We start from the raw sequence: 18,969 nt of genomic DNA on the forward strand, positions 1-18,969 counted from the left end.
AAAAATATTGTGATTATTCATTGTAATTATTATTAAGAAAAGAACTGGAGGAAAAGATGCAACGTTGCTCAGTGATTTTGCATCGGCACTTTACTGGGTTCTTCTCAAAATTGACTTTGTTGATTCTATCAACTTAACACAGTGTAGCTCAGTCTCAGTCCATACATCATTCTGAGTCCCATTCAGGACTTTTAATAGAGAATGTGAAAAAAATAACTCCGTTTTGATAGTTTGCTCATTGTGACTCATTTTGCAAGCACAGGTCACATATGCAGTTGACTCAAGCTTTTTATTCTGACTAATAATAAATGGTTATTGTATTATCAATATTAATGCATTTAAATAGTTCATAAACAAGTTGTTTCGATCACTTTGCTGTTTCCACAGTTTTATGAATGTATTAGAAACCAGAAGCCACAGTGGTTTATCGCTTCATCACATAATTTAATGGATTTTTTTATTTTGGCATTTCATTGTTACCATGCTTAGTTTTATCAAGAAGATCCAACCTGATTTGCTGTTCACAACAATGGATGGGGCTTGATATTGCACACTGCAATATTCCTCATAGATATAGGACACAGTTAACTAGATGTGTTTCTTCATAGTTTCATAGAAAAGGCAAATTGACATGGTTGAAATCTGATTAAAGTCTGAGCTTATAACATTATCCATTCATCTTTGATCATATAGTTAAGCGCAGGTGCTGTAGATAGTGATTTTCTGACTGAGATCTTGCAGTACATCTCTGGCCTCACTCTCCAGCCCATCCATCTCCTGAGCTTTCTCCACCAGAATGCGCTGATATGCCACAAATGATTTCTCCAACTCTGGAAGAGTTAAAGAGGAAGAAAAGTGAGGAATCAAAGGCAAGTCTATAATCTAATATTCAAGTCAGTGAGCAGTTTTACCACTCAGTCTCTGTAGTTTCTTTGTGGCATCTTTCAGTAGATCCTTTGCTTCCTGACGGAGTTGCTCAGCTTTCTGATGAGCATTAAACACAGCTGCTCCCTTCTGATCTATGACACCACTGGCCAGTTTGTACTCATGTTGCATGAGTGAGTCAAACTCCTAAAATAGACAAATATACAAATGCTGCGTGTATGGGTCAAAAGCATTTAAGAGTGTCCCAAATAATAAAAATAATAAAATATTATGCCTAACTACTTGATAATGTTTTTTACTTTATTCTTCATGATAATATCAGGACAGTTGTATCACATTTTTTAACTTTATGTCCCCCAAAACATTATCAAAATGTATTTTAATATATACATAAATTGGAAAAATGTTCAAAATATGATTGTGTATTCAAGAATTTGTATTCTGAGTTTGATTTTCACTGCTGTACGTTTCTAGAGTTTTCTGTTGGAGTTCATTAACCTCTCTCTCAATATCCAGAAGTGTTCTTGTGCTCAAGCTCAGTTTGAACTCAGTGGCTTCAGTTTTTGATTGTACCTGTAGACACACATTTCATAAAATAAAATAAATAAAAAACAGATTATGTTTAAAGGACATCAGAGATATAAGAAATGTATATATACTCACATCAGCGATTTGATGTTTTGTTTGGTTTATGCCTTTCTCCACCTCTTTCAGTTTTTCGCTGGCAGCAGTCTGAGCACGCTCAGTATCCTCTAGAGTTTCCTTCACCTCATCAGTGGCCTGTTTCAGTGCAGTAGCTCTCTCACTGTGATACACACACAAAACACACGCCGTTATGTAATAAAGGAGGTTTTTGTGTTGCAGGGGTTTTATTAGAGTACATGTAACAGACTTTATGTGTTTTTGAAGGTCACATTAAAATATTCTTATTATATAGGCCCATAGCCATAATCTAAACATGGAATGAATTGTGAACCATTTCAATATCTACTGAGGGAAAATAATTTATAGAATTTTTACTAGTGCTGTCAAATGTTTAATTTTGTTTACATAATGTGTGTACTGTGTATATTAATTATGTATATATGAATACACACGTGTGAGAATTTTTTTTATGTTTATATATTCAATATATTTATAAATAATATCAATGATAGGAATATAAATATATGCATGTAAATATTTTCTAAATATATACACGAATTTGTGTATATATTTTACACAAATATTTTTATATTTACAGAATATATACACAGTACAGACACATTTATTATGTAAACAAAAACTTTTATTTTGAATGCGATTAATCGGTTGAGCGCACAGATTATGATTGTCCCTTAGATCCTGCATCATTTAGCCAAACAGACAGCAGAAGAGCATGCTTCAGGTCAAATAAGGGACTTATAAATCAATAAATCATCACTGAATAATATTTTTTATTAGTGCGTCATTTACAATCAAGCTGTAGTAGTCCTAAAATTAGTCATATTCAGTTATATTTGTCATGTTAACGTGAGACACTGCAGGTGAATAGGGTAAAAAAAAAAAAAAACTAATAGTTATCACCTTACTTAATCGGTTGATTACACTGATAACTGCAAACATTTATTTTGTACTGAATTACAAGTTTTAAAAAATGTTATGTTCAAATATGCAAATGAGGCATTGTTTAATAAGAAAATATGCACTAATTTGCATACATTTCTAGTTCAAAAATCTGAACACTGGAAGAAGTCAATTTCAAAATGTCTTTACACATGGAATTCTGGGTATCTCTTTTTGTCACTCCATAATTCAGAAAATACTTTGAACAGCCAGAAAACAATATATTTTCTTTTTTTTTTGGGGGGGGGGGGGGTGTAAAATTTTGTATATAATCAAGAAAATTATGTATAAACAAATCCCTCTGTAAAAACCTTCAGAATGTAGACAAGAATAAACGTAAAGTTTAGTGTGTGCAATTATTTGGGGGAATAAAATGTATATAATCAAGAAAATGATATATGAAAAAATCCCTCCGTAAAAACCTTCAGAATATAGACAGGAATAAACATGTAAAGTTTGGTGTGTGTAAGTGCCACTTAAGTGGAGATTTATGGCTCAATGTATGAGAAAAAAACTCATTATGAGAAAATGGCCTTTAGAAATGTGTAGTGTAACTGAAATCTGTTGACACAACTAGATAAAGTGCTATAAAAGAAACACTTAACAGTGTCTTTTGGATGTTTCTTTCCATGAGTCTGAAAAAATAAAAACTTTATTTAAAGCCAAAACGCCAAAAATCAAAAAATAGACAGGTGCATGAAAAAACTGTTTTTGCCTGCAGTGTCCCCCTTAAAAAGGTGAACCTAAAAAAAAACTAAAATTGAGATTTATTTTTATAATAACTAGCGGTACCGCAGGTAGATATCATCATACAATAGATAGCGCCTCTTTCTTGGACAAAACAGGGCCCTGGAGTCAAAAAGGCTGACAATCTTGTTTTGTATCTGTTTACATTTTGCATCTGTTTATTATTGTTAGTGTTTTAAAAGTATATTTTTGAAACTTCAATGTCTAAAAGTGTGTGATTACTCACTCGGCAGCCTCTGTGCAGTGTGTGCGTTCTCTGCCGTCTGGGCCAGAATATCATCCACCTGGGTCAGTCTGGCCACATGCTCGCGGATCTCTGTGGTCACGTTCTTCAGAGCACCAGGCACTGACACTGGCAAACTCAGTTTCATCAACTCATCAGCTACTTCCTCTATACGCTTTGGATCAGTTTCGTCTACACACACATGATATAATCAGTTATATATGATCTACCATGGTCTGATAGTAGTACTGTATATATCAATGGTTTGTAGCAAAAAGACAGTTGGTATAAGTTATACTTTTGACAAATATAGTGGTGTGTCATATAGATCTGCATACCTTGCAGACTATACATTTGTGTGTTTGAAGAAAGTCTGTTAGTATGCTATTCTGGACATAGCCAAAGTGTGAGTGTTTACTATATGTGACAATTCATACTTGTGAGGAAGTCTCGTATTTGCTGAATGAGGTCTCTGAGCTCCTCATTGGTCTGTTCCACTCGTGCCTTGCTCTGATTGGCTCTCACTAACACATCCTGAGCATTAAGCTTGGCCTTATCTGCATGTCCTTGAGCATCTGACACCTGCAAGAAACACCCATGCATGTCCTTATATGCACGTCCATACTTAAAATCGAAGTTATTATGAAAATTGAAAACAATTTTGCTAATTAATATTTTTGTGGAAACGTGATCTGTTTTTCAGGTCAAAGCCAATGTAAAAGTCTTTACTGTCACTTTTGATCAATTTAATACTTTTTTCGAAATAAAAGTATTAATTAAAAAAAAGTACTAACCCAAAACTTTCAAATAGAAATGTGTGTGTTTATATATATTTATATATACACACACGTTATATTTTTTAATTATTATTATTATTTTTTTATGTAGTTAAATTACCCGATGGCTTAGTTGTGAAAGGTCTGTGGAGTCCATTTCAGATCCAATTTTGTCCAGCCTCTGTAAATGCAGCTGATGCCTCCAGGTAAAATTCTTCCTCTTTGCTTTCTAGTTTGGTCTCAGCAGCTTTCTGTATCTGAGCAGATTCTTCAACCGTACTTTTTGGGTCAGAGACAGCTTTATTGACACAGAACTCTGCCTCGCCAGATTCCTTGCTATACTCTCTGATGCTGTCCGCCGCACCTACAGGAGATGATCACCACACACTTCAGATACAGCATGTGTGTGTTGAATTTAAACCTGTAGGTGTGTGTGCTCTGCTCACCTCTGGGATCTGAATGTTTGATTCTCAGAACCTGCTGCTGTTTATCAGAGGAGATCTCTTGTAGGTTTTGGGCCTCCTCTGTCAGGTTTTTAAGGCTCTCCAGAGCGTGCTGATGGTGAGCAGATACATTCTCCAGAACTTTTTCAGATCGGTCTATAGACATTCTCAGGACTGATGCCGTCTCACTAAGATCAGGAGAAAGAAACTGAAATATCTAAACGTGAATAGTCTGAAGAAAAAAAAAACCTTCGCATTCACACTGTCCCTGGTCTTGAAAGCAGACTTAGATTAGTTGTGATTGGGATTCAGTCCACGTTCCATTCACAATGTTGTTTTCACAAATGAAGATCAATGAAATATTAGTTAATAATTGCATATTTTCAAAATCAACTAGTCGGTGGGTTGCCTGGATGGATTTGAGTTAAACTGGCCCCAGTCTGAACCCAAGAAAAAATGTTTGTGTGACAATATTTTTAAATACCGTGCATGTCATATTAGTTACATTTATGTCACTTCTTTAAAGCTATTCCACAAAGGAATTCCACTGTTTAAATAAGGCAGACTGACAGCTTCAACAAAAGCATATATTACTGATTAACAACTTTGTAACTCTCAGCAAGTCTATCTTTAACAGTTTATAAGTTCTATTTAAAAATAAATGAAAATTTATTCATTTTTTTCTTTTGGAACCAGACTGCTGCACTGTGTTTTGAAGAAGAAAGGAAATCATTTTGCTTTGGAATAACATAAGGGTTAATACATTTTGTTAGAATGTTATTTTTTTTGTTGAACCACTCCTTTAAAAGATAGAGGAGAGTGCAGTATATATAAACACATGCAGAGGATGCTGCAGCAAGCCATGTATGTATTACACATTCACATACATATCACTCAATTGTTTTCTTTATATATATGTGTATATATACTTGACTTGCTGCAGCATCCTCTGCATGTGTGTGAGCATTTGCTGAACCTTGTCATCTTCCAGAATCTGTCTGAGCTGCCTGGTTTCATCATCCAGACTTGATATGATGTCTTAATAGGGCGTAGCCACACCAGTCTCTTTCATTTCCTCAACTGTATCCACCAGTTTCTGCGTGCGATTGGTCAGCTCTCCTACATTAACATCCCATTCGCCGAAACAATGATGACAGGGCTCGCAGTCAGGAAAGGTCCCAACGTAGCCACGTCTACATGAGTCACACCTCCAGCCGGCTACAGCCTCTACACACACACATTCGCCAGTCATCTTATCACACTGTTGAGTGGCAATGCCTCGTGGATCACAGTCACATGCTGGAACACAAACAGGCACAAATTATTTAAAAAATGAAATGATGCAAAAATTCTTACGGTTTAATCAATTGAATGAAATTGAATTAATGAAATTAGATTAATTGTAGATTGCAGAAATTAGAATCTAATAAGAGAAGTCATGGAGGAGAACCACAAAAACTCATTACAATGATGAGAATTTGGGGGTAAAATGTGTGTTGTGTTTGGTTCATAACAGAGGATTTTTTATTTTTTTTTTTGGCATTAAGAGAGCTAGTGTAACTGGAATTTCCTGGAAACATAAACACGATATTTTAGCTGTATATCAGGTTTATGATCTTTCTCCGATAAAAGAACTGCTTATTCGACCGAATTGAAAATTGCACATGTAAACGCAGTCATTATTGCCAAACCATTATAATACACTTGAATTAGTGTTCACTTAAGAGTGATAAAAATCAGGAAAAGACAAAAAAGAGAGAGTTGGTTATAGTTCAATAGGAATACTACAAACTTATGCTTAAAGTAACAGCAGACACTTATTTAAATAAATTCTGGGTCTCTTGAACTCTATCTGTAGAATGTCAGAGAGAAGAGAATAAATCACACTGACACAAATAAACACATATGCATATACTTTACAATCAGTTTAAACATTCTGGGAGTCTATTGCGTGCATGTATTTTTTGTAGCAGCCCAGTCTCACAAGGAAAACTTAGTCAGCTTACCACGGAAACATTGTCTGGGAACATTTTAGCCATGCATTGGAGGAATCCATTAAAGGGTTAGTTCACCCAAAAATGAAAATTATGTCATTAATAACTCACCCTTACGCTGTTCCAAACATGTAAGACCTCCTTTTGTCTTCGGAACACAGTTTAAGATATTTTAGATTTAGTCCGAGAGCTCTGAGTCCCTCCATTGAAGCTGTGTGTACAGTATACTGTCCATGTCCAGAAAGGTAAGTAAAACATCATCAAAGTAGTCCATGTGACATCAGAGGGTCAGTTAGACTTTTTTGAAGCATTGAAAATACATTTTGGTCCAAAAATAGCAAAAACAACGACTTTATTCAGCCATGTCTTCTCTTCCGTGTCTGTTGTGAGAGAGAGTTCAAATCAAAGCAGTCTGAATATCCGGTTCGCGAATGAATCATTCAGTTCACCAAATCGAACTGAATCATTTTAAACTTAGTATGACACCATGGTATAATGAGCATACTCGCACCCTTAAGAGAGCAGCCCGAAAAATGGAGCGCAGCTGGAGGAAAACAAAACTAGAGGTATTTCGTATTGCTTGGCGGGGAAAGTAGCATATCCTATAGAAAAGCATTAAAAACTGCTAGATCTGATTACTTTTCTTCTCTTTTAGAAGAAAACAAACATAACCCCAGGTATTTATTCAATACAGTGGCTAAATTAACGAAAAATAAAGCCTCAACAAGTGTTGACATTTCCCAACACCACAACAGTTATGACTTTATGAACTACTTTACTTCTAAAATCGATACTATTAGAGATAAAATTGCAACCATTCAGCCGTCAGCTACAGTATCACATTAGACAGTGCACTATAGACCCCCTGAGGAACAGTTCCACTCATTCTCTACTATAGGAGAGGAAGAATTGTATAAACTTGTTAAATCATCTAAACCAACAACATATATGTTAGACCCTATACCATCTAAGCTCCTAAAAGAGGTGCTTCCAGAAGTCATAGGTCCTCTTCTGACTATTATTAATTCCTCTTTGTCATAAGGATATGTCCCCAAAACCTTCAAACTGGCTGTTATTAAGCCTCTCATAAAAAAAAAACACAACTTGACCCCAGAGAACTTGTTAATTATAGACCAATCTCGAATCTCCCTTTTCTGTCCAAGATACTAGAAAAGGTGGTATCTTCACAATTATATTCCTTCTTAGTGAAAAATGGTATATGTGAGGATTTCCAGTCAGGATTTAGACCGTATCATAGTACTGAGACTGCTCTCCTTAGAGTTACAAACGATCTGCTCTTATCATCTGATCGTGGGTGTATCTCTCTATTAGTTTTATTGGATCTTAGTGCTGCATTTGACACAATTGACCACAACATTCTTTTGCATAGACTTGAACACTTTGTTGGCATCAGTGGAAGTGCATTAGCATGGTTTAAATCGTACTTATATGACTGCCATCAGTTCGTAGCAGTGAATGAAGATGTATCATATCGATCACAAGTGCAGTACCTCAAGGCTCAGTTCTAGGGTCGCTACTCTTCACGCTTTATATGTTACCCTTGGGAGATATCATCAGGAAACATGGTGTTAGCTTTCATTGTTATGCTGATGATACTCAGCTCTATATTTCCTCACAGCCCGGTGAAACACACCAATTTGAAAAACTAATGGAATGCATAGTCGATATAAAAAATTGGATGACGAGTAATTTCTTACTGCTAAATTCAGAAAAAACAGAGGTGTTAATCACAGGGCCTAAAATCTCTGCTTGTAAGAACCTAGAACACTGTCTAAGACTTGATGGTTGCTCTGTCAATTCTTCGTCATCAGTTAGGAACCTAGGTGTTCTACTTGATCGCAATCTTTCCTTAGAAAGCCAAGTTTCTAGCATTTGTAAAACTTCATTTTTCCATCTCAAAAATATATCTAAATTATGGCCTATGCTCTCAATGTCAAATGCAGAAATGTTAATCCATGCGTTTATGACTATTGTAATGCTTTATTGGGTGGTAGTTCTGCACGCTTGGTAAACAAACTACAGCTAGTCCAAAATGCAGCAGCAAGAGTTCTTACTAGAACCAGGAAGTATGACCATATTAGCCCGGTCCTGTAATCGCTGCACTGGCTCCCTATCAAATATCGTATAGATTTTTAAATATTGCTTATTACTTATAAAGCCCTGAATGGTTTAGCACCTCAGTATTTGAATGACCTCCTTTTACATTATACTCCTCTACGTCCGCTACGTTCTCAAAACTCAAAATCAACTGCGGGCGGCAGATCCTTTTCCTATTTGGCGCCTAAACTCTGGAATAACCTACCTTACATTGTTCGGGAGGCAGACACACTCTTGCAGTTTAAATCTAGATTAAAGACCCATCTCTTTAACCTGGCATACACATAACATACTAATATGCTTTTAATATCCAAATCCGTTAAAGGATTTTTAGGCTGCAATAATTAGGTAAACCGGAACCGGAAATACTTATAACACCGTACTTTCTACATCATTAGAAGAATGGCATCTACGCTAATATTTGTCTGTTTCTCTCTTGTTCCGAGGTCACCGTGGCCACCAGATCCAGTCTGTATCCAGATCAGAGGGTCACTGCAGTCGCCCGGATCCAGTATGTATCCAGACCAGATGGTGGATCAGCACCTAGAAAGGACCTCTACTGCCCTGAAAGACAGCGGAGACCAGGACAACTAGAGCCTCAGATACAGATCCCCTGTAAAGACCTCGTCTCAGAGGACCACCAGGACAAGACCACAGGAAACAGATGATTCTTCTGCACAATCTGACTTTGCTGCAGCCTGGAATTTAACTACTGGTTTCGTCTGGTCAGAGGAGAACTGACCCCCCAACTGAGCCTGGTTTCTCCCAAGGTTTTTTTCTCCATTCTGTCACCGATGGAGTTTTGGTTCCTTGCCGCTGTCGCCTCTGGCTTGCTTAGTTGGGGTCACTTCATCTACAGCGATATCATTGACTTGATTGCAAATAAATGCACAGACACTATTTAAACTGAACAGAGATGACATAACTGAATTCAATGATGAACTGCCTTTAACTATCATTTTGCATTATTGAGACACTGTTTTCCAAATGAATGTTGTTCAGTGCTTTGACGCAATGTATTTTGTTTAAAGCACTATATAAAGGTGATTGATTGATTGATTGATTGATGAAACTCCGCCTCGCCAGATTCCTTGTTATACTCTCTGATGCTGTCCGCCGCACCTACAGGAGATGATCACCACACACTTCAGATACAGCATGTGTGTGTTGAATTTAAACCTGTAGGTGTGTGTGCTCTGCTCACCTCTGGGATCTGAATGTTTGATTCTCAGAACCTGCTGCTGTTTATCAGAGGAGATCTCTTGTAGGTTTTGGGCCTCCTCTGTCAGGTTTTTAAGGCTCTCCAGAGCGTGCAGATTGTCAGCAGATACATTCTCCAGAACTTTTTCAGATCGGTCTATAGACATTCTCAGGACTGATGCCGTCTCACTAAGATCAGGAGAAAGAAACTGAAATATCTAAACGTGAATAGTTTTTAAAAAAAAAACCCCGTAGCATTCACACTGTCCCTGGTCTTGAACGCAGACTTAGATTAGTTGTGATTGGGATTCAGTCCACGTTCCATTCACAATTTTGTTTTCACACATGAAGATCAATGAAATATTAGTTAATAATTGCATATTGGATATAAGATGCATAAATCACAACTAAATGTTACTTAATATAATATATATGTTTCTGAGTAAAGTTACTCATTAATTACAATTTTCAAAAGCAATTATTAAAATTAATAAATGAGTTATAACAAGTAAACAATACATGAATAAATGAACAATGAATAAATTAAATGAAAAATGAAATAAACTGTATTATTAACATATTAATCTTCCTTTTATAAACACACACAAAACATTCCTCTTCAAAATAAAATTCAACATTGTGTCAGTTTTGACCTTTTGATGAATTCATGTAAATTTTATTATGGAAATAAATTTTCATTTAAATAAACGTATAATATAAACAATTATGATTACACAATTATGATTAACCTATGAAGCTTACAACAGAACAAAGCAGCAACTTAAAATTTTTCAAGGCACCTTAAATGCACTTGCAGGACGCATTTTAAATAATTGGCTTGTCAGAGTCCACTGAACTTTTGAATAAATATACAGCACACAGTGAGCATGCAACTTGTTTAAAAAACTGCTCGTCTTTCTGTTAAAATGTTGCACTTGCTCTCTTTTGAAACAACAACAATAATCAAAAATCACTTGATCACTATTTTACTTTTTTTTCCTCACTGTTTTGCTCAGACAAGTAGATTAAGTATGAGTAAACATGAATATTGAATGATTAAAGGACTAAGGTAGTTTATGATTGGTTGTGCTTTGCTAAACCACCCACTATAACATTTTCATTCTTTATACTGTATTTTTGATACCAAAATTTAGTGTTAAAGCCAGAAAAGTCTTGCTAACTGGTCTGGAGTAGGTTTTCACAATTAAAAGGTAAAATCCAGTCTTTACTGTGGATTTAAAAATATGTTAACCTAAGGTTAAATGTAGTGTGAAAAATAATTTGCCATCTAAGTGGCATTATACCACCAAATCATATTTATCAGACATTAAACAATATGTTTTTCTCTCTTACCTCTCACAGTTGTGGCCTGTGGTGTGACCCCTGCAGTTCAGACACTCGCCCGTAACCAGTTTGCCCGACTTACAGTTGCCACATTGGTGCCCATATGCCCCTGGCACACATAAACATTGGCCCGTCGTGGGGTGGCAGAAAGGGTTCTGAGAGCCAAGTGGGTTACAGTCACACCCTGATGATCAAAAAAACATTGTTAATGTTATTCTATGCATATGGCTATGCTGGTGTTCATTGTTTGTGTATATGTGCATATACATAGAGTTCACTAACGTCTACATCCTGAGGGTCCAAATAGGTAGGTGTCCGCGGCACAGGTGTCCCAGTTCCTACCTATAATATTGGGTCGACACTGACACTGTCCACCGATATTGTCACACACTGTGCTCAGAGAACCTTGGGGGTCACACTTACACTCTGCCAATGATAAATAATTGAGAGACAAATGGCATTTATTCAGCAAAACTATGATAAGTTTCCAGTCGATGCCTACTTTAATTAGAAAATTGGCTGAAGGAAAAAAAGTTTTAAAATAATGTACTTTTACAGCTGAAGTCTGCAATTTCTTCACCACCAACATTACCAAACTAAACAGCAAAATATTGATTGCTTTAAAACAGAATTCCCAAAGCAAATATTTGTGGGAAAAATAACCTCTAAATGCATAAACATGTATTACATAAAACATAAAACCTCTATTACTTGCTTAGTTTTACAATTGTAATTCTTCTGTCTTTCTTACCAAGAGCTCCATTGTGCAGTAGTGCCGACACACTGAAGATAAAATCTTTGCAAATATCCGTTAAGGGGATTTTAATAACACCCTGAGTGCGTTCCATACATCGGTATTTCTGGAACATCTCCCAGTTTTCCCACTGCTGGGCTCCACCAGAAAATAGATCCAGGTCTTGCACCTCTGGCAAAAGCACCATCTACAGATGTCCGAGGACAAGGTCAAAGTCACTGGTCATAAATATGGCAACAAACCGCTATGCTGTAAATGCAGAGCTAGAGGAAAAACTGATTTGCATTATGTGTAATTGCATATATGAGTTGGTTTATATTCTCTTTCATAGGTTCACTCAATGCTGCATAACTATGACACAATGGGAGCACCCCTTGGGTATGTAATGGTCCAATCATGCCAGTTCATTGGCTGATGGCGTGGGCATGGGCACCACTCTCTAATACTAGTGACCGCCCCTTAGATTTCCTTCCTTCAGAAGCAGTCATTAAAGCTTCAGGCTTTCTCCCCTCATAACCCATTTCCATTACGGGTGCTGCTTACATGATGGGAGATGCTTGCGGCATTCTCCATGCATCAGCCACCCTTACTCATAACCAGACCATGCCCCTACTCCAGTTTTCATGAGCCAACCCATCACCACAAGCCCTCTTCTGCCGCTGTTAATTCCATGCCCGTGTACACAGGTGCATGACCATCTTGGGGACCTGGCACTAGCAAACCCACTGGACTGCACCCATATACAGCCTCTATCATAATACCTACATGATGGAGGAGTGTTGACTTGGATTCTCCACATAATCCAATTCACAATCCCCCGTTTCGATAAGGTTCAACTTACTGCGGTAAAGAGGGCCTCAGAGGCTTCTGTTCTCCCGCAGGAAGTCTCCTCACTCCTCCTCAAGGGTTCGATAGAGGAGGTCTCTACAAAAGACTTGAATCACTTCTTCAGATGCTATTTCCTCCTTCTGAAAAAGGATAGCAGTCTGAGATATTATAGATATGCGCTGGCTGATTTTTTCTCTTTACAAAGCGATATTCAAAATGCTAACGTTGAAGGCTATTCTGGCTCATGTTCATGCGGGGGATTGGTTCATTACTGTAGACCTGAAGGATGCTTACTTTCATATTCAAGTTGTTAGTTTCTCATGTTTGTCTTTGGAGGAAAGGTGTACGAGTACAGGATTCTTCACTTCGGTCTGGCTTTGGCTCCATGGATGTTCACAAAGTGCATGGATGATGTTCTGGCCCCATTGAGGGACCAGAGCATTGGTCTGCTCAACTACCTGTACAAATGGCTAATCTTGACCCATTTCAAGGAAATGGTGAGTTGTCACAGAGACATTCTTCTTCACCAGCTTTGATCTCTTGGCCTCAGGTTCAACAGTAAGAAGTGTGCTCTCACACTTTCTCAGCGAACCATTTTCTTGGGGGTCCAGCTTGATTTAATTTCGATGGAGGACCACTTGTCTCCTGTTCGGATTTCCAGTATAAAAACTTATTGTGGCCACTTCAAGCAAGGCAATCATGTTTTGGTGAGAATGTCACAGACTCCGTGTCATGCTGTCTGGTCTCTGTATGTCCCTGGGTGTCCACTAGTGGTCTCACTTCCCCTTAGGCAGCTCACCGTAGGCACTACAATTCCCACTAGCCTTATCCCTTCATCACAGTAATTGCACTCCTTTTAATTGCACCTGGTGCCTTCACTTATTAGTCATTAGCCTCCCTATATTAACCAGTGTTTTACTGTTGTCTGCATTGAGTCCTTTCCTTCCGTACCCAGTCTTCTCATCATCCGAGTTCCTCGCATTCCGATTTCCTGTTCCCATTCCTGTTCCTTCTTTGCTTGTTTATTTGGATTGTTTTCAGGTTTTGACCCCAGCTTGTTGGATTACGATTTGGATTACCCTAAATAAACATTAATGCAATTGGATCTCTCGTTCCCTGTGTTTCACTGGGTCTCCGAACGTCACAGAAGGACTCCATCAAGCTAAGATCCAGCGATATGTTTTTTGATGTTTCCTCCCCAGCCACTGAGCGGGAGAGAAAGAGTGGTTTTGAGGGAACCCGCCTGGTCGTTTTTCGTGGGACCAGGGGAGGTCACAGAGGAGTGAGTGGTCGAGTGGAGGACTAGCATCGCTCTCCACCATGGCCCCCCTTCGACCCTGGGCTCGTGAGGGACGGATCGGAGCCGCCGTCTCACCATTGCGGATGGATGGGAGAGGAGGCGCACGTCTGCCAGCCCAGCGCCGCTGCACAAGATGGCCGCCAGCCCAGCGCCGCTTCGCAGAATGGCCGCTGGCCCATCACCGCTACCCAGGATGGCCACCAGCCCAAAGCCACTGCCCAGGATGGACGCCGGCCCAGTGCCACTGCCTAAAATGGCCAACAGTCCAGTGCCATGGCCCAAGATGGCCACCGGTCCAGAGTTATGGCACGAGATGAATGCTTGTTCAGCGCCTCTGCACAGAACGACAGCTACAGTTGACCTTCCAGAGTTGAGTCAGGTTCCCGTTGACCCTCCAGAGTCGAGTTAGGTTCCCGTTGACCATCCAGAGTTGAGTCAGGTTCCCGTTGACCCTCCAGAGTCAAGTCAGGTTCCCGTTGACCCTCCAGAGTCAAGTCAGGTTCCCGTTGACCCTCCAGAGTCGAGTAAGGTTCCTGTGGACCCTCCAGAGTCGAGTCACGTGCTCGAGGACCCTCCAGAGTCGAGTCATGTGCTCAGTGACCCTCCAGAGTCAGGGTTAGTCACCGTTGACCTTCCTGAGTCAGGGCTAGTCACCATTGACCTTCCAGAGTCAGGGCTAGTCACCGTTGAATTTCATGGACAAGGGCAAGTCACCAATGATCTTCATGGGCAAAGTCCAGTCACCAGTATTCTTCATGAACAAAGTCAAGTCACCAGTGATCTTCATGGGCAAGGTCAAGTCACCAATGTTCTTCATGGGCAAGGTCAAGTCACCGACTATCTTCATGGGCAAAGGCAATCACCATTAGCCGTGTTTCCACTATCGAGCTAAGACCGGGCGTGCTAGTGCGTGCCAGGGCCAGTCGCGTTTCCACTGTCACTTCCGGGGCTTGATCGTGCCTCGCCGGGGCTTCCTCGGGGCCAATGGCCAGGGCCAAAACCTTGGGCCAAAGCGGGCCAGCTGGGGCTAGAGGAGGGGTTAAGAACAAAGGCGGAGTTTCTCCGCGTCTGGAGAGCGTCAGCGCAGATCATTTCAGAAAGATAACAGCTTTAACACCAGTATTAAAGACGTTTTAAAATAAGTTGAGCTCAAAACTCACTCTTAGTCAGCAGCAAGTGTTTGAAATAACTTGATCCGATGTGGATTATAGAATCACTAAACATGGCAGAAATATTTATAAGCGATGTAAAAGACTATGCACGCTAAACATTAACGTTACCATATAAACATGGTAAATACGACCGCTTGGATAAATCAGACGTCAGCTTCTTATTCTTTATCACAATTGTGTATTTATTAAGTAACATATCTGTCGTCTTGTTTCGTGAGTTTAGATCCACGTTGCATATCATCAAAATATAATAATGATTTTTGTTTGGGAGCTTTTATAAAACTAGAGAGTCTGCACTGCGGATCATTTCAGAAAGATTTCATTTCAGCTTTAACACCAGCATTAAACACTTTTTTTTTTAAATAAGTTGAGCTCAAAATTCAGTTTCAGTCAGCAGCGAGTTTTTGAAATAACTTGATCCAAAGTGGATTATAGAATCCAAGATTATAGAATTATAGAATATAGCCTAATAATGTTTTTTGTTCGGGAGCTTTTACAAAAATAGAGATATTATCATTCATTCTAAATATGACGGCTACTGTGGCTAATAAACAGAAACAGACTCGACTGAATAAGCAGGCTATTTTCATGACCGTTAAAAATAAATAAATAAAATAGAAATAAGTGTATTTATGTGTGATTAATTTTGAGTCCTGATAAATTAAATCAATATGATCAATGTATCATGTTGTAACATTGAGTCAGAGACGTTGTGATCCATAAGCAGCTTTATTTCAATAATCCACAGAGTAAACAGAAACAGGTCAATCAGGGGCGTTAGATACCACGTAGACAAATCAGAATCATAAACCTTGACAGAGCGTAGAATCAGGGCTGGCAGCTGGCAGGCAGAGGCGAGAGAACAAGGCAGAGGTCGATAAGGCAGGCGGCAGAGAATCAGAGTCCAATAATCAGTCCAGGTCATACACGGAAGATCCAACAGTGGGAAAACGCTCGGTAATGTCTGCATGGGCAAAACAAGACTTCGCGTTTGAGTGAACAGGGTGAGTTCCTTAAATAGGGGATGAAGATGAGCGACACCTGTGCAGGTAATCAGCCCAGGTACGGGGTGTATGGGAAATGTAGTTTGAAGGAGGTTAATACTCAGGTGACGGTTCCCTCTGGTGGTGATCGGAGAGAGCCACAGAGGCTGTGTTTGTGACAGAGCCCTCCCCCTGCGAGCGGCTCCTGACGCGATGAGGTGATCGTCGCCGGGGTCTTCCTCGGGGTCTAGGAGCGGGTCTGTCTGGATGATCTCGATGGAAGTCCGTGATAAGAATGGGATCCAGTATGTCATCAGCATTGACCCAGGACCTTTCCTCCGGACCGTACCCCTCCCAATCGACCAGATACTGTAGGACTCGGCCCCGGCGACGTGAATTCAGGATTTCGTGTACCTGATAGGCCTCCTGGCCATCGATGATGAGGGGAGGCGCTCTCTGGTCACCAGCCTCCTCTAGGTTCTCCGATCCTCTCGGTCCACCAGCGGGCTTGAGCAAGGAGACATGAAAAGTGGGTGAGATACGGTAATGAGATGGGAGAGATAGTCTAAATGATACTGGGGTGATTTGACAGAGGATTTTGAAAGGACCCACATACCTGGGACTAAGTTTCTTGGATGGTAGCCTTAGGCGAAGATCCCGTGTGGACAGCCAAACCCATTGTCCGGGCTGGTAATCGGGATGAGCTCTGCGGTGTCGGTTGGCCTGAGTTCTGGTCCGACGAACTGCTCGGAGAAGGTGAACATGAGCGCTGTTCCAGGTCTCCTCACAGCGTCTCAGCCAAGCATCCACTGCAGGTAATTCAGATGGTTCGCCAGACCATGGGAAGAGAGGAGGTTGGAATCCTAGGATGCACTGGAAGGGAGTCATGCCAGTGGAAGGTTTTTGAAGGGAATTTTGTGCGTACTCGGCCCAGAGCAGGAAGCGGCTCCAATCATTTTGATTCAGATTGCAGTAGGAGCGGAGGAAACGGGAGAGCTCTTGGTTGAGGCGTTCGACCTGTCCGTTGGATTGTGGGTGGTAACCTGATGTGAGACTAACATTGATGCCCAACTGTTTGCAGAATGCCGACCATACCCTGGAGGTAAATTGGGGACCCCTATCGGAGACAATGTCCTCCGGGAGGCCATAGAACCGGAACACATTCTCACAAAGTGCCTCTGCTGTTTCGAAGGCTGTTGGGAGTTTGGGTAATGGGATGAAGCGGCAGGCTTTGGAGAAGCGGTCGATCACGGATAGGATTGTGGTTTTACCCTGTGAGAGAGGCAGATCAGTCACGAAGTCGATGGCTATGTGGGACCAAGGACGTTGAGGAATGGGTAATGGTTGAAGAAGACCAGCGGGTAATTGACGGGAGGATTTGTTAGTGTTGCAAGTGATACAGTTTCTAATGAAATTGATGGTGTCAGTTTGCATTGAGGACCACCAGAAGCGGTTAGATAGGAGCTGGATGGTGGCGGTTATACCCGGGTGTCCTGAGCTTGGGGTAGAGTGGACCTGATGTAGTACTCGTTGTCTCAGTGTTTGAGGGACGAATGTGCGGTTCTGGGGAGTCTCAGGAGGTGGAGGTTCGATGCGTTGGGCCTCAATGATCTCGGTCATAATGTCCCATTGGATGGGTCCAAGAATGATCGTGGAAGGAATGATGGGTTCGTGGTCTGGAGTTTGGTTGTTGGATTCGTAGAGACGAGAGAGTGCATCTGCTTTGGTGTTCTGGGAACCCGGACGATAAGTGACTTGAAAATTAAATCTTGTGAAGAAGAGTGACCACCTGGCTTGTCGGTGATTCAAGCGTTTGGCAGACCGGAGGTATTCTAGGTTGCGGTGATCCGTAAGGACTGTGAAAGTGTGTTTAGCCCCCTCTAGCCAGTGCCTCCATTCCTCGAAAGCTGCTTTCATAGCCAGGAGCTCGCGATCTCCAACATCATAATTCCTCTCGGCTGCGTTTAGTTTTCGAGAATAAAAGGCACATGTGTATAATTTAGGTGGATCTCCCTGACGTTGTGAGAGTACAGCCCCGAGACCTGAACTTGAAGCGTCGACTTCCACAATGAATTCCTGCTCTGGATCAGGATGATGTAAGATGGGTGCTGTGGTGAATCTATCCTTGAGGGCCTGGAAGGCGTTGAGGGCGGCGGAGGCCCAGTGGAGACGTTGAGAGCCCTTCTTAACCATCGAAGTCATTGGTGCTGCGATGGAGCTGAAGTCGCGGATGAACCTTCTATAGAAGTTAGCGAAGCCCAGAAAGCGTTGTAGTTCCTTGAGAGTCTGGGGTAGGGGCCAATCAACTACAGCGCGAACCTTCCCCTCCTCCATGGCTACTCCTCCAGCGCTGATTACATAACCCAAGAAGGAGATAGTCTGCTTGTGGAACTCACATTTCTCCAGTTTAGCATACAGTTGGTGCTGGATTAGGCGTATGTCATTCACAAAGGCTTGAAACACGGAAGGACTGTTGGCAAGGCCGAACGGCATGACCCGGTATTCGTAGTGCCCAGTGGTGGTTGAAAAGGCCGTCTTCCACTCATCCCCTTCTCGAATTCGGATCAGGTTGTAGGCGCTTCTGAGGTCCAACTTCG

General features: G+C 40.6%; 1 pseudogene; it reads right to left on the minus strand.

Annotated features, from left to right (window-relative positions):
* Positions 1 to 448: 448 nt before the first annotated feature.
* The window catches only part of LOC113047752 (laminin subunit beta-1-like), a 30,506-nt pseudogene continuing 11,985 nt past the window's right edge, over positions 449 to 18,969 (minus strand).

The sequence above is a fragment of the Carassius auratus genome, chromosome 29 (genome assembly GCF_003368295.1).
Source record: "Carassius auratus strain Wakin chromosome 29, ASM336829v1, whole genome shotgun sequence".
Classification (NCBI taxonomy): domain Eukaryota; kingdom Metazoa; phylum Chordata; class Actinopteri; order Cypriniformes; family Cyprinidae; genus Carassius; species Carassius auratus.